The 23,021-nt window shown below is 39.5% G+C and overlaps 1 protein-coding gene across 5 annotated transcripts in view; it reads left to right on the top strand.

Moving 5' to 3' along the window:
- The window catches only part of ATP8B4 (ATPase phospholipid transporting 8B4 (putative)), a 315,343-nt gene that overhangs the window by 59,185 nt on the left and 233,137 nt on the right, over window positions 1–23,021 (top strand). For 3 of the 5 annotated variants that reach the window (XR_013395574.1, XM_077939398.1, XM_028850905.2), the window contains exons 1-2: window positions 6,211–6,381; window positions 9,777–9,839. The gene's annotated coding sequence lies outside the window, so the exon portion shown is untranslated. Of the gene's footprint in view, window positions 1–6,210; window positions 6,382–9,776; window positions 9,840–23,021 lie in introns of those variants that run through there. The other 2 variants (XM_028850904.2, XM_077939397.1) reach the window with 2 other exon arrangements.

Here is a 23,021-nt window from a genome sequence, read left to right as displayed (position 1 = left end):
GGCACTGTGCTAGATGCCTGGGGGAAGAGGTCACAGAGGGAGGGCCACAGCATTTCATTTCAATGGATCCTTCTCTGACCTTTCTTTTGCAGTTGAGCGCCCTCTAGAGCTCTGTCCTTGTTCCTCATCCTGTCTTTTCCTCACCTCTTGTTCTTTCTGGGTGAGGTCATTCATTCCCCTTGACTTCACTCCTTCCTTATATGTTGATGATTCCAAGTCTACAAATCTGTTTTTTTGTCTTTTGTGCTGTGAAGATGTTTTCAATGATCAAGAGGTATTTTAAGCCTACATTTTCAAACTAAATTCATTATTTTTTCATCCCAATTCCTTCTTCTGCCCGTTCACCTTTTCCTCCTTTTCCCTTCACTGCTGTATTTATCATCATAGTGGCACCTCTATTCCCTCAGAGTCCCAAGGCAAAAACCTGGAAGTCACCCCAGATTCCTCCTTGTTCTGCATCCAAACACACAGACCGTTTATTTTATTTTGAAAAGACGGGATCTCACTATGTTGCCTAGGCTGGTCTCTTAACTCCTGGGCTCAAGCAATCCATCTGCCTCGGCCTTCCAGCTGGGATTACAGGCATGAGCCACCATGTCTGGCCCATACAGATCATTTATCATTTATAAACTGCATATTTAACTATGGAAACATTTCTAGAATTCAGCCCCATTTGCCAGTTGTCATTGCTCCCCCATCTCCTTTTCTGCCAGCCCATACTGTGAGATTAACCTTCCTAAAATCTCTGACAGCCTGGACTGGCACAGAAAGACAAAAAGGAACAAGGATAATGGAAAAGAGGGCTGAATTCTAATTGTGCCATTCTACTTAGATACCTCTTCTGTCTCCCTGCAACCTGCAGGAGCAACCACAGGATCTTGACCATAGCGATGCTCTGTGTCACCTTATCTATAAAATGGGGATAATGATAATTCCTGCTCATAGAGTTTTGGTGAGGACTGAATAAGACAACACACGTCAAGTGCTTAGCACAAGGCCAAGTCCCCAGTGAATGGCAGTGATGATGAGGACACTGATGAAAATGATCCTGTCTTTCAGAATCCAACTCTTACCTTCCTTGCCAGCCCCATATCACTGCACATTCTTCCTGTGCCTGTATGATCTGCTTGCCATAACTATCACTGCTCCCCAAACCTTCCTTCCCTTTCATAACACTTGGCCTTTCCTCATGCTATTCCTTTAACTTGTCCTTACCTTGTTTTGTTTAGCAAGCTCTTCCTTTCCTTTCAAAAGGACTCAACTCAGAATTGCCATCTGTGAGGTCTTCGCTGACTCTGCAAAGTCAGCGTGTGTCATTCTGACTCTGCAAAGTCAGAATGCAGAATGTGACTGCATTCCCTCTGCCTCCATAGTTCTCCATCCCTCCTTCTACCATAGCCCTGCACTCATCATCCTTTTTAAAAATATTTATTTATTTATTTATTTTGAGACAGGGACTTGTGTGTCACCCAGGCTGGAGTGAAGTGGCGCAATCACAGCTCACTGCAACCTTGAGCTTCTGGGCTCAAGTGGTCCTCCCACTTTAGCCTCCCAGGCAATGGGACTGGAGGTGTGAGCCACCATGCCCGGCTAATTTTTTGTGTTGTTTGTAAAGACGGGATTTCGCCATGTTTCCCAGACTGCTCTCAAACTTCTGGACTCAAGTGAGGAGATAGGGGGCATCTGCTTACCTTGGACTCCCAAAGTGTTGGGATTACAGGTGTGAGCCACTGCGCCTGGCCTACACTCACCATTTGAATGGTCTTTTATGTGTCTGTCTGCTCTCATCTTCCCCAGACTGTGGGCTTTCGAAAGACTGGAAATGAATTTTTGCCTCCCTCGTGCCCAGCCCAGGTTAGATATAGACTAGGCACCTGATAAGTCTTTGATAATTGAATGTCAGTAGAGGGAGGAGATGGTTCTCAAATTTGGTAGGAGGTTTTCTTCACGTGGAGAGTTAAAAAAAATACATTTTAAGAAAGATAAAAATAATCATCGCTTTCCCTTATTGAGTACTAACTTTGTGGCCGGAGGCGTTGAGCTAATTTCTTTATGGGAATGGATTGGTTTAGTTTTCCTAGTGATCCTATGAGTTGCTCTGAGTCCACAGAGGAGAAAACTGGAGCTTAGAAGGGAGGGGAACTTACTTGAGATTCTAGGGTTAATAAGAGCAAACTTGGGCGGCCTAACCCCCCAGCACTGGCGGAGCAATAGGGAAGTGAGAAGAGGAAGGAAGATGGCCAAAGCAGGGTTGAGAGAAGAGGGACAGGATGAGGACAAGGAGGGGAAAATGAGAAAGAGACCAGCAAGAGCAGGCTAGGAAAGGAAGAGAAGGAAAAGAGAAAAGGAAAATAGAATGCATTTCTATAAGTGCTTCCATTGTTTCCTGAAGTTTTGATTGAAGTAACTCAGGAAGGGAAAACCAAACATTGTATGTTCTCACTCTTAAGTGGGAGCTAAGCTATGAGGATGCAAAGGCATAAGAATGACACAGTGGACTTTATGGACTCAGGGGGAAAGGGCAGGAAGGGGGTGAGGAATAAAGGACTACAAATTGGGTGCAGTGTATACTACTTGGGTGATGGCTGCACCAAAATCTCACAGATCACCACTAAAGAACTTACTCATGTAACCAAACACTGTTTCCCAATAACCTATGGAAATAATAATAATAAAAAAAAAAAAAGAGGAAACCAGGAGACCAAGAAGGAAAATGAACAGGGGATACGTGAGAGGAAGAAGGGCAGCTTTGAAATGTGGCTGGGTAACGGCTGCATGACTAGAATATAAAGAGACTCCTGTATGGACATGACAACTCACAACGATTAACCTGCCATTTGTTATACAGGAAATATAACAATAATTTATTGTTGAGGCATGGTAATTGCATATACCTGTAGTTGCAAGCCATTTATAAATTTGACTTTTTTTTTTTTTTTTTGAGATGGAGTTTTGCTCTGTTGCCCAGGCTGGAGTGCAGTGGTACGATCTCAGCTCACTGCAACCTCTGCCTCCTGGGCTCAAGCGATTCTCCTGCCTCAGCCTCCCAAGTAGCTGGGACTACAGGCATGCACCATCATGCCCAGCTAATTTTTGTATTTTTGGTAGACATGGGGTGTCTCCGTGTTGGTCAGGCTGGTCTTGAACTCCTGATCTCAGGTGATCCACCCGCCTCGGCCTCCCAAAGTGCTGGGATTACAGGTGTGAACCACCGTGCCCGGCCTTATAAATTTGACTTTTATACGCGCCCACACATACACACATACACAGATTTGCTTAATATTTTTTTTTACTTCTACTTTTGTACAGTTCCTACAGTCTACAAGCACTGTGGCTGTTGGCAGCTGTCAGCGATACCAAATAGAATTATCTCTAGTGCCCACCGTCACACTCACACTCAAAGCTGCACACGTTCAGGGCAGAAGCCTGGGCTTGTTCCTTTTCTCTCACTGGTCTTAGCTCTTAGGCTGAGATTTCTCTGCTTCATCTGGATCGCCAGTCTCTGGGGTCTCGTAGCTGAGTTTCAGTTCCCCAATCCTACCTGATCCTCAGGGGGCCAGCACTGGGGCTGCAGGTAGTATTTTGGGTTGGCAGGCAGGGATGCCTGTGGGTGTGACAGCAAGGTCACCCCTACATGGGTCCCAAGGTGGGAGGACTCTCTGAGGCTTTGCTCTTCAGGCTTTGGGAACCTAGGGCCAGAGGGAGGAAAGGGGAAGGGCTGGGCAGCCGGAGGAGAGACGGGCTTGTTCCTTCCTCCTGTCATCCTTGCTTGCCATCCTCAGGCTGGGCTCCTGCTCAAGCCCACACTGGTGCAGCCCTCACAGGGAGCCTCTTCCTCTCCATGCTTCGTTGGGTTAGTCCTCAGAGAGATGTTGAGTTGGGATGGGAAGCAGGGGCCTTATTGAGAATTGTGAAGAAACTTTAGGGAAACGGAAAGGAAACTGGGAGAGAAGGAGATGGAGTAAGAGGAGAAAAAGTAGGCTGGGGAGGTGGAAATGAGGTGGAGGGAACACACTTTTACGGAGTGAACTGTTCATATCTGTGTACTTAACCTCACACAGCTTGGAGGAAGGCATTCCCATCTCCACTTTACAGATGTGGAGATTGAGTCTCAGGCAGGGTACGTGACTTGCTCAAAGTAATGGTAGATAGAAAGCCACTGAGCTGGGACTTGAACCTTGCTATTCTAAAAGTCTCTTCTGTGTAGAACTCTGTCTCCAAAGAGGAGAGGAGGCAAGCAGAACAGAACAGAGAAGGGAGCATAGAAAGAGATCTAGGGTTGGGTACATTGGGTATTGAGTCTGGGCTTGGGCATGTTCCATATTGGGTCCCTTCGTCTTTGGCCTGCTTTGTCCTGAGTCTTCAGAGAACTGGAGAACACCCACACCTAAAGGAAGTAGAAGATCCCCACCCTGGTGGGAACACTTCAGTTCCTCCCTAGGCTCTCAGATAGGAGACAGGCAGGGAGGGGCTCGCCTGGGCAGGTCTCCGGGCCAGCGAGGTGGACTGCCAAGGCTCTGCCTGTGCTTTTTCCTGGCCTCCACTGCTCCTGTCTCTTTCTCAACTGCCCTGGCTCCTTCCTTTTCCCGTTCTTTTCCAATCTCCTCTAATTCCTTTGCTTTTCTGTCACTCTACTTCATATCTTCAATCTTTCTCTTTCCACTGGCCCTAACCCCTCAGTTTACCACATGCCCCCTAGCTCCTCACTGCAAACATAGCTTCTGTTTAAGTCCCATCATCTGTTCACCCTTATGTCCGTTTATTTATTTATTTGTGTAGAGACAAATAAATAAATAATTATTTATTTGCTCAGGCTGGTCTAGAACTCCTGGATTCAAACAGTCCTCCCACTTCAACCTCCCAAAGTGTTGGGATTACAGGCATAAGCCACCCTGCCCAGCCATTATCTCCTTTCTTTTATTGCAGAATATCTTAAAGGAGTTACACTTGCTGTCCTCATTTGTTCCTAATGTTTACGCAGAAACGTTGACAAAGAGACATCAATGGTCTGCCTTTAAGATAACTAATATCAAATGCACACTCTCATTATGTGCCCTGTCCCCACGACCCACCCAGGTTGGCTCTGAGGTTTACAGAGCGTATTTGCCCCAGATTCTGTAATGAGTTAGTGGAAAAAGCAGGAATCCAAGAACAGGGTGTGTGGCCCCAAAGGACAGGCTTCTGACCACCATGTCCTGCTTCCCCATCCCCCCGAACAGCTCTGAGGGCTGTTCTCTTGGATGGCTTTTGGTGAGTTTACTATGGCCAGAGTGGGCCATTTGTCCTGTAGACTGTGGACTGTAATTCAATAGCACACCCAAAACAGATCTTTCTTGGGGGCAGATTAATAGTAGCTCAGGAAACTGATGATATAAAATAAGAATGACAATTTATTAATTTAAAATACATACTCTGTCAGGAGAACCAGAATGTTCACTCCAGCATGACAAGTGCATTCTTTCCCTGTGGGCAGGCTTCTGTGGGAAAGCAGATTATTATCAGCAGGTTGCTTGGTGAGCATGGAATCAGAGCAAGGGGAATTAGCTGTAATAACTTGATTGCTGTACGGCCTCAGATCATTAAAGAGACTCTCCATTTAATCCTTTGCTTAAAGTGTTGCGTCACCTGCACCCAGATGTGCCCATTTTCAGTGTAAGAAGAGACTTCCTTGTGGAAGGCTGATCTCTTTCTCACAGGATGCTTAAGTAGCAATTCCAGCATGGAGGTCTTGTTATCTTCAATCTCAAGGTGTCTAAAACCAACTCTTTAATTTCCCTGCACAAACTGGCATCTTCTTTTGACTTTGCTATTTCTTGCATTAGAAAATTATTTTCCATGATCAAGATTCAACACCTGAACCTGAAATGTAAAAAAAAAAAATTATGGAAGTGCGAATTTCAATCTTTAAAACAAATATGCATTGCTTTTAAAAATAAATTAATATATGTAAAGTCCTTAGCTATTATTTGCTACATTCCTCTCTCTACTTTCTCACACTTCCCTTATTAAAAACAACCCTCTAGGATTTTCACGTGAAGAAACTACCATTTTAATCCCTGGCATAAGATGAAGCTAAGGGAAAGATAAGACCCATCCAGCAGCTTTCGTTTTTCCATTTCCTCTACTTTGAGGCAGTTTTTAAGAGGGAGAACTTATTCTTGTAAATATTGTTTGCTTCAGTACTTGTAAAGGGTTAAATTTCAAAATCCTAAGTTCCTGCTTCTAGAGCTAGATTTGACTTTAGCAAACCTTTTTCTTTCAACTGATTTTGTTTACTCTATTTCCTTAGATCTTTACTGTTCCAAAAGTTCAGCGAAAGATGACTTTTTCTTTACTCCGACAACCTTTAGAGGTGGAGCGAGTATCAGTGGTGGTATTTCGGTGAGTTGATAAATTTGCAAGAATGACAGAACTAAATGTTGCTTCTAGAGTTAAACTAGAATCTGCTACATTACTATGAGTCCTCCGTAAAGTATACCTGATTGTCATTGCTGCTAGAAAAAGACTGGATTTGAGGAAACATGGACTTGAATGTCAATTCTTATTTTTTCGATGTTACTTTATGTTTTAGAGAGTGACAACACTTGACTAGGATCATTAATAAGAAACAACTTCTGGAAATCTTAGAGAAATATTGTTTATTTCATGCAATAGTGATTATATAATTCCCGTGACAGAATATTTTCTACACAAGGAAAAATAGCTAAAATTGAAAAATAGATTTATTCAGTATGTTCAAAATAAAAGGTTTCAAAGACACTTTGGAAGATGGTATTGGAGAAATTAACAATAGCAACATAGCTATGTTTTAAAAGTAATTTTAGGAAGAATATGGAAGAATATGACATTGCTTTATGTTTGAATGTCGAGAAACTTTTAAAATGAGAAGTGCTAGCAGGAAGATCTAAAATAAGATAGAGAAGAGGTTACACGGATATTTTCTCCTTAGTTACCTTATATTACACAATTGTATTTAAGTTCGTCTTTGTTATCTGTTAGTACCAATCCCGCAAACCAATCTAGCAAACCGATAAGGACAAAGAAAGGATAAGCTGCCAAGTGCCTGGTACTTTGATTAGCTTTCTGAGAGATAAATGTCTTCTGTCTGCATTCTCATTGCCACTGTTTGGGTACAGAGTCCCCGTTTTTTTTCATCTTGCTTAAAGAATCATTTTTCTTTTCTTCTGCTCTGGGAACTGAGCCCATGAACACAGAACATGTTGACTTAGTCCCACTGGAGAATTTTCAAGCCCTAACAAGTTGGCTTGGAACTTGCTGATGAGCCTTTATCCTCTGGGCAAGTGGGGCCACCAGATACAGATGTCATTGTCACAGAATTCATTCACCTGCCCAGTACCATTTTGTATTTGTTGCTATGACTATTCTGCGAAACAAAAACAATTTTGTTTTTTGTTCGAGTATTTTGTGAAACAAAGAAACAACAAAGTCCTTCACCGATGAAAACTCACTTGTGTCTGTGGTATTTTTCACAGGAAGTCTTTACCGCCAAACATCCTTGTTGTGTATCTTCCTTTATAACTATAGTGCCTCCTCTCCCCAGATTTGCTCATTTTCTCTTTCTTCTGCTCTTCAATTTGCCTGCAACACTCTTCCTATTGCTAACCCAGTTTTGCTCATGCTTTGAGGTTCTTCCCAGGCTGAAGATAAGGGTGTGTAAGAAGATAGGGACCAGAAAAAGGGAGGGAGCTGCAGCCACTCCAGCTTGAGAAGGCAGATCTGAGACATTTTGGGCCTGGGGACTGGGGTCTGGGATCCAGGGAGGGATAGTTATTGAAAGGAAAGTGTCTTTTAGCATTTGGAAGCCCTTCCTCCATTTCTTGTGGAAATTAATCTTTCATTCAACAAGTGTTTACTGAGCATTACTATGTGCCAGACAGGCATTAGATGCTGGAGATACAGCTATGGAGCCCTGTCCTAAAGGTGTTTGTGGAATAATAGGAAAATAGCCAATATAATAGAAAAATGTATTCTAGAGTGATCGGGGCTCTTACATGGGCAGTGCCAGATTCTATGGGAACGCACAGGAAATGCTCCTCCTGTCTCTGATTTGGGGAAGTCGGAGAAGGCCTCCTAAAGGAAATGATATATGAGTTGTCATTGGACAGATGAAAAGGAGCTAGTCTGATAAAGGGAGTGGAGACAGATGGCTACAGGCAGAGGGAAGAGCATGTGTGAAGGCTCCCAAATGGAAGGAAGCTGAGTTGTATATTTCTGGAGTGCAGACATGAGGAGGTGCAGAGAAGCATGGGAACAGGGAGGGAGAGTGATGAGGAATCAGGTGGGAAAGATGAGCAGGGACCACGTTGCAGAAGGTCCTAGGAGTCATGTTACAGCTTTTTTCCTGAGGCCAACAAGAGGTGTTGGCAAGGTTTTTAGCAGGAGTGTGACATGATGCCATTCTCCTTTTATAATGATGACTCTGGCTTTGATGTGGACACTGGTCTACAGGTGGCCACGCCTGGAACAAAGGAGGAACATAGCGGGAGAGCAAGCACTGGTCAGCAGGCATGTCCTGGAGATAACCCACTGCTTGGGGCTGGGGTGGGGGAGTAGAGAGGTGGGGCTAGGAGGCATGGTCTTGGGCAGCCTTGCTGGCAGCTGATTGAAGGTGCGGAGGGAGCCACAGGGGAGTTACTGATGGGGTCATATATGATGACCTAGCCTTGCTTTTAGCAACACCTGGCAGCGACACCCCTATCTCCTTGCTTTGATTCATAAGTTTTAGTTACCTGGCCCCTATAAAACACTGGGTCCTGCAAAGTATCAGTGACCCTGTTTGTCAGGCATACCCCAGGGGCCAGAAAAGGAAGAAATGGTCTCAGGCTTTTTAGACTTCTTGGCGATTTGTAGTGGAGAGTGTGTGTTGATGAACTTCCTCTGCAGCCTCTTTTCTTGTAACTACTAAGCCATAAGTGTTGTTCTTCCCCTTCTCTGGTCACCATATGACTGACCAACTTCTTCTTTATGTACCTTGGCTGCATCCTGCCACACCACTTTCCTGAGCAGGAAACAAACCAGTCATTTTTTTTTTTTTTTTTTTTCTAACTGAAAGAGCATGCGGTCAGTACCTCTGCCTGCACTGTCATGTGTTTACAAAATGGTTATTTCCATGGTATTTTGGGTTTTGAATGTTTGAAATCACTTGTTTGCTCCTTCATTTCTCATTCTAAATCTCTAAGAGTTTACAGTATGAAGGAAGTTAGACCACATGTAGGGAAAAATGAAATCTAATAATGATATTATTCTGGTTTTAAAAAAATAACTGCCCAGAGAAGACTTACATACATGAGAATAAATTGAGGGAAAGTTTTGAATTGCATTTTGTTTCTCTAGAGCCTGGGCAGTAATTTCCTCTCACACATAGTTCTCGAAGTTCAGTTGTGGTTCTCAGCTATGGCTTGTGAAAGAGTCACCTATGGCACTTAAATAAAAGGCAGATTCTGGAACCTCACCCCTGAGATATTCTGATTCACAGGATTTGAGATCTGTTTCACTCAATTTTAATGCCAAATTGAGTGGCATATTTGTGCTTACCTTGAGTTGTCTCATATGGCCTTTAAAATACAAAGATTATTTTTGTACAGAATTATTCTTATCTGGCTGGACTAAAGCCTGATAAATTCAATCTGTTGTTCCTTCCTGTGTCAGTGACTTCCTAGTTATCTAGATTTGTCTAGGAAGAAAGTTAAAGGAGGTAAATTTATAGTTATTGTGCATTTTTCAGATACTAATATTGCATACTTCTGTTTTCTTAGGTCGGCCACCTATTGAGACCTGGTGAAAGATCAGGTAGTTCTACAGTAAAAAGAAATCGCTTGGTAAGTTTTGAGTTCTTCCAATGATGCAAAGTGATGTTTTAAAAATATAATTTTAATTTTTTCGTGGAAGTTTAATTTATATACAAAAAGCACACAGGTCTAGGTGTTCAGCTCAATGAACTTTGATGATTATATACACCCATGTAACTACCAAGGGAGTATAAAACAAGATATAGAACATTGATTTCTATCACCCCAGAAAGTTCCCCTGTGCCCCTTTTCATTCATTCTTTCTACACCCATTGTGGCCGTCTTTTGATTTCTGTCAGATCAGTTTTATCTACTTTTGAAATGAATATAAATGAAATCATACAGCATGTGTTCTTTTGTATTGCTGCTTTTGCTCAGCATAAGGTTTTTGACATATACCCACACAGTTGCATGTATTAATAGTTTGTTCTTCATTTTAAATTTCAAAGCAGTGTCCCATTGTGTGAACACACCAACATTTAAAACAGAGTTCATATAGTTAGAAATAATTTTGGTCATGATCGCAGAAAACACACTTTGGTTTTTTGGTTGAGTAATTTGGTGGATTAATTAAAAGTATCATTAACACTTCAGTTTACTGAATCCAATTTCTTTAATATAGCATCCACACCAGAGAGTGTTGATTTTCTCTTTTGTCTCTAGTTAGTCAGTGACAGGCTACTATGTAATTTTTCCTTCAGTGGACATGAGTCCAACCTATTATGGCTGTTTTCTTTATTTTTGACCATAGACTCTATAGAGACTAAAGGCTGCATTAGAGTTTACATGGTGCCCTGTCCCTCCTTCCAATACCATCCCTAATAGGTGGTTAACCTACTTCCACAGGTACTTAGAGCATGATGCATTTCATTCCCTTGTTAGATACTTATTCATTGCAACATTCAGTCTTATAATGAGCTGAACTCTGTCTCAATGTGGTTCCCACCCATAGGCCATTAGTTATGCCCTCTGGGGCAATATATTCATATTCCCAATGGTAATCAGGAGTCTAGAATTATTGTCACCCATTTTTTTCAAGTAAAATGATTTAATTATATTTAATCTTAATAGTGTAAAGATAAGATTAACTGGATTTAACACAAACAGATTTTCAACAGGACCCAGTGTTGCAAAGTTTTGATATGTTCTAACATGATCTAAGATCCAGGTCTCATTCTCTTAAACAGTAATTCATATGTATATGTGTATGTATATATTAATGCATATATGTAAAAGTAGGTAATTTTTGGAAATAAAAATAAGAAAGCAGAAGTCACCATAATCATGCTGCCTAGAGATAAATACTTGAGGTTGCTGTGTTGCACAACTTTACAGGACTCCAATTATAGTGACCTCTATTAATGTATTTGTGTATATTGATCCAAATATATATCCCCAAATAGAATTATCCTGTACATTATTTTGAAACTTCCTCTTTAAACTTAGAATTATAATCAAAGACACCTTTTATGTCTTTAAACATTTCTCAATAACATTATTCTTATTTACATTTCCCCTAACTTTTAATTTTGAAAATGTTGAATGTTACATAATTGAAAGAATGATACGATGAACACCCATAACTTAATTATTAACTTAACTACAATTATTACTATTTTGCCACGTTTGCTTCCTTACTGTCTGTCTCTTTTTCTATACAAACACATTCCCTCATGTGTACAAACACACACATGGGGTCTTTTTGTTTTTCAAATTTCAATAGGCTTTTGGGGAACAGGTAGTGTTTGGTTACATGAATAAGTTCTTTAGTGGTGATTTCTGAGATTTGGTGCACCCATCACCTGAGCAGCATACACTGTTCCCAATTTGTAGTCTTTTTTCCCTCACTCCTCCTCCCACCCTTTCCCCCAAGTCCCCAAAATCCATTGTATCATTCTTATGCCTTTGCGTCCTCATAGCTTAGCTCCCACTTATGGGTGAGAACATACAATATTTGGTTTTCCATTTCTGAGTTACTTCACTTAGAATAATGGTCTCCAATTCCATCCAGGTTGCTGCAAATGCCATTATTTCATTCCTTCTTATGGCTGAGTAGTATTCCATGGTGTGTGTGTGTGTGTGTGTGTGTGTGTGTGTGTGTGTGTGTGTGTATGCCACATTTTATCTGCTTGTTGATTGATGGGCATTTGGGCTGCATCCATATTTTTTGCGACTGTGAATTGTGCTGCTATAAACATGTATGTGCAAGTTTTTTTTTTGTATAATGACTTCTCTTCCTCTGGGTAGATACCCAGGAGTGGGATTGCTGGGTCAAATGGTAGATCTACTTTTAGTTCTTTAAGGAATCTTCACGTTGTTTTCCATAATGGTTGCACTAGATTACATTCCTACCAACAGTGTAAAAGTATTTCCTTTTTACCACGTCTGCATCAACATTTATTCTTTTTTGATTATGGCCATCCTTGCAGGAGTGAGGTGGTACTGCATTGTGGTTTTGATTTGCGTTTCCCTGATCATTAGTGATGTTGAGCATTTTTTCCTATGTTTGTTGACCATTTGTATATCCTCTTTTGAGAATTGTCTATTCATGTCCTTAGCCCACTTTTTGATGGGATCCGCTTGTTTTTTTTTCTTGCTGATTTGTTTGAGTTCCTTGTAGATTCTGGATATTAGTCTTTTGTTGGATGTATAGATTGTGAAGATTTTTCTCCTACATGTGGGTTGTCTGTTTGCTGATTATTTCTTTTGCTGTGCAGAAGCTTTTTAGTTTAATTAAGTAACATCTATTTATGTTCGTTTTTGTTGCATTTGCTTTTGGGTTCTTGGTCATGAAGTCTTTGCCTAAGCCAATGTCTAGAAGGGTTTTTCTGATGTTATCTTCTAGAATTTTTACAGTTTCAGGTCTTAGATTCAAGTCTTTGATCCATCTTGAGTTGATTTTTGTATAAGGTGAGAGATGAGAATCCAGTTTCATTCTTCCACATGTGGCTTGCCAGTTATCCCAGCACCATTTGTTAAATTGGGTATCCTTTCCCCTCTTGATGATTTTGTTTGATTTGTCAAAGATCCATTGACTATAAATATTTAGCTTTATTTCTGGGTTCTTTATTCTGTTGCATTGGTCTACATGCCTGTTTTTATACCAGTATTACGCTGTTTTGGTGACTAGGGCCTTATAGTACAGTTTGAAGTCGGGTAATGTAATGCCTCTATATTTGTTCTTTTTGCTTAGTCTTGCTTTGGCTTTGTGGGCTCTTTTTGGTTCCACATGAATTTTAGGATTGTTTTTTCTAGTTCTGTGAAAAATGATGGTGGTATTTTGTTGGGAATTTCATTGAATTTGTAGATTGCTTTTGGCAGTATAGTCATTTTCACAATATTGATTCTACCCATCCATGACCATGTGTTTCCATTTGTTTGTGTCATCTATGATTTCTTTCAGCAGTGTTTTATAGTCTCCCTTTTAGAGGTCTTTCACCTCCTTGGTTAAGTATATTCCTAAATATCTTTTTTATGGCTATGATTAAAGGGTTTGAGTTCTTCATTTGATTCTCAGCTTGGTTGCTGTTGGTGTATAGCAGGGCTACTGATTTGTGTATATTAATTTTGTATCCTGAAACTGCTGAATTAATTTACCATTTCCAGGAGCTTTTTGGAAGAGTCTTTAGGGTTTTCTAGGTGTATGATCATGTCATCAGCAAACAGCAACAGTTTGACTTCCTCTTTACTGATTTGGATGCCCTTTATTTCTTTCTCTTGTCTGATTGCTCTGGCTAGGACTTCCAATACTGTGTTGAATAGAAGTGGTGAAAATGGGCATCCTTGTCTTGTTCCAGTTCTCCAGGGGAATGCTTTCAACTTTTCCCCATTCAGTATAATGTTGGCTGTGGGTTTGTCCATAAATGGCTTTTATTAACTTAAGGTGTGCCCTTTCTATGCTGATTTTGCTGGGGATTTTAATCATAAAAGATGCTGGATTTTGTCAAATACTTGTTCTGCATCTATTGAGATTATCATGTGATTTTTGTTTTTAATTCTGTTTATGTGGTATATCACATTTATTGACTTGTGTATGTTAAACCATCCCTGGATCCCTGGTATGAAACTCACTTGATCATGGTGGACAATCTTTTTGATATGTTGTTGGATTTGGTTAGCTGGTATTTTGTTGAGGAGTTTTGCATGTATGTTCATAAAGGATATAGTTCTGTAGTTTTTTGTTATGTCCATCCCTGGTTTTGGTATTAGGGTGATACTGGCTTCATAGAATGATTTAGGGAGGATTCTGTCTTTGTCCATCTAGTGGAATAGTGTCAAAAGGATTGGTACCAATTCTTTGAATGTCTGATAGAATTTATTTGTGAATCCATGTGATCCTGAACTTTTTTGTTGTTGGCAACTTTTAAATTACCATTTCAATCTCAGTGCTTGTTATTGGTCTGTTCAGAGTTTCTATTTGTTCCTGGTTGTATATTTCCAGGAATTTATCCATATCCTCTAGGTTTTCTAGTTTATGGGCGTAAAGGTGTTCATAGTGGCCTTGAATGATCTTTTGTGTTTCTGTGGTATTGGTTGTAATATCTCCTGTTTCATTTCTAATTGAGCTTACTTGGATCTTCTCTCTTCTTTTCTTGGTTAATCTCACTAATGGTCTATCAATTTTATTTATCTTTTCAAAGAATCAGCTTTTTGTTTCATTTGTCTTTTGTGTGTGTGTGTTTTTTTGTTTCAGATTCATTTAGTGTGCTCTGATCTTGGTTATTTCTTTTCTTCTGCTGGGCTTGAGTTTGGTTTGTTCTTGTTTCTGTAGTTTCTTGAGATGTGACCTTAGATTGTCTATTTGTGCTCTTTCAGACTTTTTGATGTAGGCATTTAATGCTACGAAGTTTCCTCTTAGCACCACCTTTGCTGTATCCCAGAGATTTTGTTAGGTTGTATCACTATTATTGTTCAGTTTGAAGAATTTTTAAATTTCCATCTTGATTTCATTGTTGATCCAATGATCATTCAGGAGCAGGTTATTTAATTTCCACTTATTTGCATGGTTTTAAGAGTTCCTTTTGGAGTTGATTTCCAGTTTTATTCCACTGTGGTTTAAGAGAGTACTTACTATAATTTCAGTTTTCTTGAAATTGTTGAGACTTGTTTTGTGGACTTTCATATGGTCTGTCTTGGAGAATGTTCCATGTGCTGATGAATAGAATGTATATTCTGCAGTTGTTGGGTAGAATGTTCTGTAAATATCTGTTAAGTCCATGTGTTTTAGGATATAGTTTAAGTTCATCGTTTCCTTGTTGACTTTCTGTCTTGATGACCCGTCTAGTGCTGTTAGTGGAATATTGAAGTCTCCCATTATTATTGGATTACTGTCTATCTTGTTTCTTAGGTCTAGTAGTAATTGTTTTATAAATTTGGGAGCTCCAGTGTTAGGTGCATATATATTTAACATTGTGATAATTTCCTGTTGGACTAGTCCTTTTATCATATAATTTCCCTCTTTGTCTTTTTTAACTGTTATTGCTTTAAGGTTTGTTTTGTCTGTTATGAGAATAGCTACTCCTGCTTGCTTTTGTTGTCTATGTGCATAGAAAATCTTTTTCCACCCCATTTCCTTAAGTTTATCTGAGTCTTTACGATACACAGGTTGCTGTTGTTTTTGTCGAATGTTGTAGACATCATGACACTTACCCCAAATACTTCAGCACACATCCGCTAAGAACATGGACTTTCTCCTGCATACCCACATTATCATCACCATATCCGAGAAATGTAACATTGATAAATAGCATATATTCCATTTTTTACTTTCCTCAATGGTTCCCAATACATCTCATCTCTTGGAATTGGTTTTAATTTTTGGTACAGTATCCAATCAATGTTCATAAACTGAATTTGGCTAATTCCTTTATTTTCTTTTTATTATTTTTTAAATTATACTTTAAGTTCTAGGGTACATGTGCACAACATGCAGGTTTGTTACATATGTATACATGTGCCATGTTGGTGTGCTGCACCCATTAACTCATCATTTACATTAGGTACATCTCCTAATGCTATCTCTCCCCCTTCCCCCCTCCTCACAATATAATTTTTCATTATTTTGAATTTTGGGAAAGTCTAGTCTAACCATTTTATTGAATATTCTAGCATGGTTTAATTTCTTCTAAAGTAATTTGGGTTAAACATTTTTGGCACAAATAGTATGTACGTAATATTTGTTTTTTAATGAACAATTCATTAATTAGTTAATGGACAGTGTTTTGATGAGGAATGGAACTTGTTAATCCTTCTGACACAGAACTTCATTTTATAGACAAATAGTAATTGCTACGTGATCAGTCTAAGTTTTGGCTGTGTAACTGTGTCTGCATTCGCTTCCTGATGGTGACTGGCAGAGAAAGCTGAGGCCAGTCACTTCTTCTTGGACTTATTACAATGACCCATGACCTGCAAGACTGACATGTGATGAAATGATCACCATCATTTGTATCATCATGAGTGGGACTGACACATCTTTAGATGGCATTGGTTTCTGTAGATCTGGCAATAGTCTGGAGAGCTTTTTATTTTAACCTAAAACATGCATTCATTTATTTAGTCACTCCACAAACATTTTTGAGTCCTTATAATTTGCGAGGTAGCACCAATCTTGACTTCAAATGGCTTTTTACATTTCAATAAAATATATGTATTCTCACACAATTTTTAAGTTTATGGTATCAAGGATAACTTAAAAATAGTTTATTAAGCATCACTGTAAGTGGTATATTTGCCTACAGTGGTATCTTTGCCAGAGGGGCACAGACTGAGATCTTCTAATCAGCCTGGAGTTGTCAGAGGGAAAAATCATGCAGAGATGATATTTTATCTCAGTGAGAAAGTTCATGTCTGCAGCCTTTAATAAAGGTGCACTTACATTTGTATGCTCTTTCACAACATCATTGGGACGCGTAGGACCTTGATGATGTGTTTGAAAATATGACAAGCCAGCCACGGGTCTTGTGGGGAAATAACAACTTTCTCCCAGATATGCTTTATTCTCTATTATCTCCATATTCAGATGTCTTGCATTCTTTAAGATGTAAAAAGTTCCAGCCCCTTGACTCAAATGTTTAAAATATTATGATTACAGTCTATTTTCTGTTTGTTTTTTGAAATTCACTCTTTCCTTGTGGCTTGTATGAGATGCCTAAAGACAAATTGTTTTAAAATGTACATGTGACGTGGTGCAGTGGCTCACACCTGTAATCTCAGCACTTTGGGAGGCTGAGGTGGGATGATCGCGTGAGGTCAGGAGTTTTAGACCACAGTGGCAACACAGTGAGACCCCTGTCTCTACCAAAAATTTAAAAATTAGCCAGGCACGGTGGCACGTGCCTGTAGTTCCAGCTCTTTGGGGGACTGAGGTGGGAGGATCACATGGGCCCAGGAGACTGAGGCTTCAGTGAGCTCTGATCGTGCCACTGCACTCCTGCCTAAGTGACAGACTGGGACCCAGTTTCTAAAAAAAAAAAGAAAAATTAGAAAAGAAAAAAAAACGTGCCTTTCCACAAAGCAGTCAGGAAGGATGTTGTTTATGGGTAAAATACCTAATTCAGATCTCATTAGTTTAGAAATATGGGAAGCAAAAGAAGTACATAATTAGAGGCCTTCTTTAAACCAGCTAAGCTGTTCTTTATTCCAAAATGTGGGGGTTGTGGAGCCAGACACATTACTGCCTTAGTATGTTTATGGGGTGTAGGGTAGGATGAATCAGACCAGGGCCGTGTATGTCTTCTGTGGGCCCAGGCACTTTTGCCTTTGTGGGTCCCTTCCTCCATAAAAACATATTAAAAATTATGTTTGATGAATATGTCAGTATAAAGACAAATATCATCCAGGCTAGATTCATTATTATGCATCCATTACTATTATATTCATTTTTCCTCTGGTTTTAAAATAAAGGAAAATTGAGACAGTTTTGTGGGCTCTTGAAAATATCATGGGCCCTAGCACTCTGCCTACTATGCCTCCTGGATAAGTCAGCCCTGAATCAGATACACATGTTGGGCTGAAGTAGCCTTCCAGAGAGCAACTCTGTATATCTTGGGGAGAAGAAAGACAGTTTCTTATGCTTATTTTTGTGAACCTACATATAGAAAGTAGTTAAATATGCTTTTAGTGGCAGTAGTGCTTTCAAGTTATTATTGCCACTACAAGTTTAAAAACCATGTGGTAGCCAGGGCTTGGTGGCTCATGCCTGATATTCTAGTGCTTTGGGAGGCTGAGGTGGGAGGATCACTTGAGGCCAGGAGTTGGAGGCCAGCCTGGGCCACATAGCAACACCCTGTCTCTACAAAAAAATTAAAAATTAGCTGGGCATGGTGGCATGGTTCTGTACTACTCGGGAGACTGAGGTAGGAGAATAGCTTGAGCCCAGGAGGTCGAGGTTGCAGTGAGCTATGATTGTGCCATTGTACTACAGCCTGTGTGACAGAGCGAGACCCTATCTAAAAAAAAAAAAAAAAAAAAAAAATCACCTGACAATACAGAACTGTATGGTACTCATATATTTTCATGACACAACCAAAATCTTAAATTTTTTCTTGCCAACTTGTACATACTATTTGAGTTTAGGTGACTGTGACATAACAGATCAATAGCATAAGAATTTACTGGGTTTGGCCAGAGTGGGTATTATGGGTTTACAAGGCTCTGTTAATTTTCTGTAATTGTCCTTTGTGAACGCAGTTGTTGCATGACAGAAACAACATGAATCAGAAGTGATGGGAGTGAACCTGGTTCTACTTACCAGGCATTGGTATTCCAATCCTCTGAGCCTCAATTTTCACATTTGTAAAATTGGGACTAATGTTTACCTCTGAAGGTTACTGTGAATGTGAACATAAAATGAAAGATTATATGTGAAGTAACTCATAAATTATAAAAGCACTATGTAAATGTTAGACAGTATTGAATTCATAGATATATGATACAGTTCATTGATTTCCATGTTTTTCTCCTGAAGACTCCTAATTTCTAAGTTTTACTAAAACGGTTTTGTCCAGTTTTATGGCTGACATGAGCATTATATATACAGGTGGGTTTCCTATTTACTGAGGTCACTTGTATGGGACTCTGATTTCCAAGAGGACACCCTGGAAGCCCCTTCTGTACCCTCTGGGACTCTTTCAAAAGGGTTGTTTACTGATGGTGACTCTCTAGAGGCCTGCCAGTGTGGTGCAAATGACAGTGGTCAATTGCTTTGGTTGAAGTTTATATACCTGCTTCTCAGGCATTTACAACGACTTCTCTTACAATAAATGTTGCATTATCACGTCTGTTTAACAAACCAACAGGCTGTAATAGGACCTAGGGGTCATGAAGGTTCACTGCTAACAGCATTTTGGAATGTATTATTTTTGGTCTGCAGTTGGGGAATAAAGTGTGTATTTTTTTTTTTTTGTATACTTAGATTACATAATACCGTAAACATTGCTTTGAGCATATATTATTTATCAGGTAATGTACTTTTCCTTTGATAGAGAGTGATAAAAAAGATGAATAAGACATGGAACCTACCCTTATAGGTACCTTATCAATGCATATAAAAGTATTTTTATTTGTATTAATTTATATGTTTAAAGAGTGTTATTTCTCATTGGGTTTATCTCTTATGGAACAATAAATCCAAAAGCTGTTTTCTCAAGTAGATTTTCAGTTACATTTGTGAAGGAATTAGTTTTTGTTTGAACTTGCATTTCCTCTACCATAATAATTTATTTTGAATTGCATCATGTTTTTAAAAGTCATCTGTTTTCTTAGTTTGATTGAATGAGGCTGTTGAAATGAAGTACCACATGGTGCTGGTCAGTGAGTGACATACATAAGACAGCGCTGGCTTCACAAAAGCCCTCTCATAACTTTGGGGTTCTATTTCCTAATGAGTTCTCTTCTATGTTTTAATAACTTTTTGGTGTCCAGAGAGAAAGGGCATGGGAAATTATCTTTGGTTCCACTAGAGATGAGAGAGAAACACCTAATCTCTTCCATTTCAGTATACAAAAATTCTGTGCAAAAACATGATTGAAATTGTTGTAGAGACTGAATTCTTGCTGGTTGTTATAAATATTGCAGGGCATAAGCCTTCCATTTGTAGGTTCATTAGCTTTTACAATTGGGAGCGATGGGAGGTATTATTGCAGTCCTTAGTCCTAGGTATGGTCTAGAATTTATCCTGTATTTAAGTCACTTTGGAATAGAAGTGTTTTTTCTCAGACAGGATACACTATGTATTTTTAAATCCTGCCCCATAGTTATAGTGCAGACATATAAATAGAAGTGCAGATAAGAGATGTCTTCTACTGCTCTAACTTGATTCACATAGAACAGTCTGTTTTATTACTCAGGATATGGGCTAGGTTAGGATGCTGTAACAAACCGCCTGTCACAGAGGACTTCCTAAAGAGAAGCCCCAGGGACTGTTCCTCCCCACCACCTTTCCCTCACCTCTCTGTGGAATTGGGGGAGAGTGGCTATTCTCTCCACGAAAAATCTTTTTTTCTTGGGTTTCATGACCTTCATGCAGATTCTTCTTGCTTCTCAGGCTGCTCTGCCTCTGTCTCCTTCATTGCACCCTCGTGGTGGAATTTCCCCTGGTTCAGTCTTCTGTATTTTTCTCTCTGTTCATTTTGTTCCTCAGAGAACTCCTCCTCTATCTTGGCTTCTGTTCATCTCTATGGAGATGACTCTTAAAACTATGGTGTTTATTGTGAAATCTTTCCTAAACATTATATGTTAATTCCAACTGTTGCTGATTTTGATTTAATAGTTTTATCAATATAGCTTTAGATTGCATAGAATGAGAAAACCTGGAAATTAGAAGAATCTTCAAAGTCAGTTTATCCAGCTTTATTTCTACTTTGATAATCTGTTTCTAGAGTGCTGATGAGCATTTTCCATGAATATTGCTCTGCCAAGTAGCTCAGACATCTAATTTGGGAGCTGTCTAATTCTCTTTCTTTTTCTTTTCTTTTCTTTTTTTTTTTTCAGAAACAGGGTCTCACTCTATCACCCAGGCTGGAGTGCAGTGGTGATCATAGCTCACTACAGCCTCAAACTCCTGGGCTCAAATGATCCTCCCACTTCAGCCTCCCAAGTAGCTAGGTCTACAAGTGTGCCACCACGCTTGGCTAGTTTTTTAATTTTTTTGTAAAGACAGGGTCTCACTATGTTATTCAGGTTTGTCTTGAAGGCCTGGCCTTAAGTAATCTTTCAGCCTGGGTCTCCTAAAATGTTAGGATTACAGGCGTGAGCTACTGTGCTCAACCTTATTCTCTGTTTTGACAGTAAATTCAACCATATGTTAACAGAATTTCAGATCCTTGTAAAGTTTACTTTCTGTTCTGAATTTTGGAATAACACAGAGTATTTGTTCTTCCATCTACCTTAAAAATAATCGAATATTTGAAGATCTCATTTTTCCACATGCTCTCTTTCTTTTGCTAATATTCTTTCTCTTTTTCAGTCTCTGATTTTTTGGGTAGACACCTGCAAGTTTTCTCTAATATATGATGATATGGTTCATAGTTTTTAGACTCTCAGTATCTTACCTATAATATGAACTTCACCAGGGAAGGGCTGCTGTCTTTCTCATTTTTGACCCTACAACATGTAGTATGGTGTGTGTCACTTTGTTCTAGAACCTGGACATCTATTGAGTAGATGTTTGAATGAACACATCATGGTCACAAAACTTTTTGATGCTCTTGGCTTCTCCAGTGGCTTCTGCACTGCCTACAACTGGGTTAGATTGAACCCAGTTCTCAAGATGCAGTCTGACTTAACTTGGAATGGAGTGGTACAAGATTCTGCTGATCCGGAATTTGGTTTCTGCTAAGATTGTATTAATAGCTTTTGGGAATTTGTACTTATGGCTCACTGAGCTCTCAGTGAAGGCAGAAAAACCATGAAAGGGTCTTGAGTCAGGTGTTATGTTTCTGTATTTATTAAGTTGATGTAGCGTCACTGAATTAGTCAGGATTCTCTAGTAAAACAGAATGTATGTGTGTGTATGTATGTGTGTATATATATACACATACACAAATATAGACAAATATATGTGTATATATAAGTCTATGTATGTGTCCAAATATATACATATATGGATATATGTATGTATTTATATATATTCATATATATTGTATATATAAATACTGTATGGATTTGCCTCATATGATTATTGATGCTGAAAAGTCCTGATTTAGAGTTGGCAAACTGGAGACCCAGGAGAGCCAGTGGCATGATTTCAGTCCAAATACCAGCAGGCTTGAGACCCAGGAAGAGCCAATGTTGTAGTTTGAGTCTGAAGGCAAGAAAAAACTGATGTCCCAGCTCAAAGGCAAGAGGAGTTCCTTCTACTCAGCTTTTTGTTCTAATCAGCCCTTGAGCTGATTGGATGAATCCCACACACATTAGGGATGGTGATCTGCTTTTTGCTGCCTACTGATTAAAATGTTGATCTCATCCAGAAAGACCCTCACAGACACACCAGAACTATGCTTGACTTAATATGTGAGCAGCCTGTGGCCAAGTCAAGTTGACACACAAAATTCACCCTCACAGACATACTTTAGTTTATCAAGATGTTTTTGAATTTGTGTATTTCTCCTTTTGGTTTGTCAGGTTTTTCTTTATATATTTTGAAGCTATGTTATTGGATGCATACAAATTTAGAGTTGTTGTATAGTCCTGGAAGATCAATCTTTTGTTACTATGGGATGACTCTATCTCTAGCAGTGCTTGTTGTATTAAAGTTTAATTTATCTGATATGAATTTAAAGAAATAAAAAGCCCTCAACCTGCATGGAGTTCACATTCTGGGGGCGGGGGTGGGGGTGGGGAGCGGCACAGGGCAGAAAGACAATCAACAAAATAAATGAATAAATAATCTTCTACATTGGGTGGGAGTGTGCTGCAGTTTCAAAAAGAATAAGCATGGAAGGCTGAATTGAGAAGACACATTTGATAGCAGATTTGAAAGAAGTGACGTGGCAGCCATGTAGATATTTGAGGGATAAGCATGCCAGGCAGAGGGAACAGCAAGTGCAAAGGCCCTGAGATGAGAATGGACCTGGTGTGGTCAGGGAACAGGAGACCACTGAGACTGGAGTTGAATGAAGATGGTGGACAGTGGTTGTCAGGGCTGGATCCAGGTTTTTTTTTTTTTTTTTTTTTTTTTTTAAGATGGAGTCTCACTCTGTCACCCAGGCT

The sequence above is a fragment of the Macaca mulatta genome, chromosome 7 (assembly GCF_049350105.2).
Source record: "Macaca mulatta isolate MMU2019108-1 chromosome 7, T2T-MMU8v2.0, whole genome shotgun sequence".
In the NCBI taxonomy this organism is placed as follows: Eukaryota; Metazoa; Chordata; class Mammalia; order Primates; family Cercopithecidae; genus Macaca; species Macaca mulatta.
Note: the sequence above shows the minus strand (reverse complement) of the source record. Positions and strands in the feature narration are given on the sequence as shown.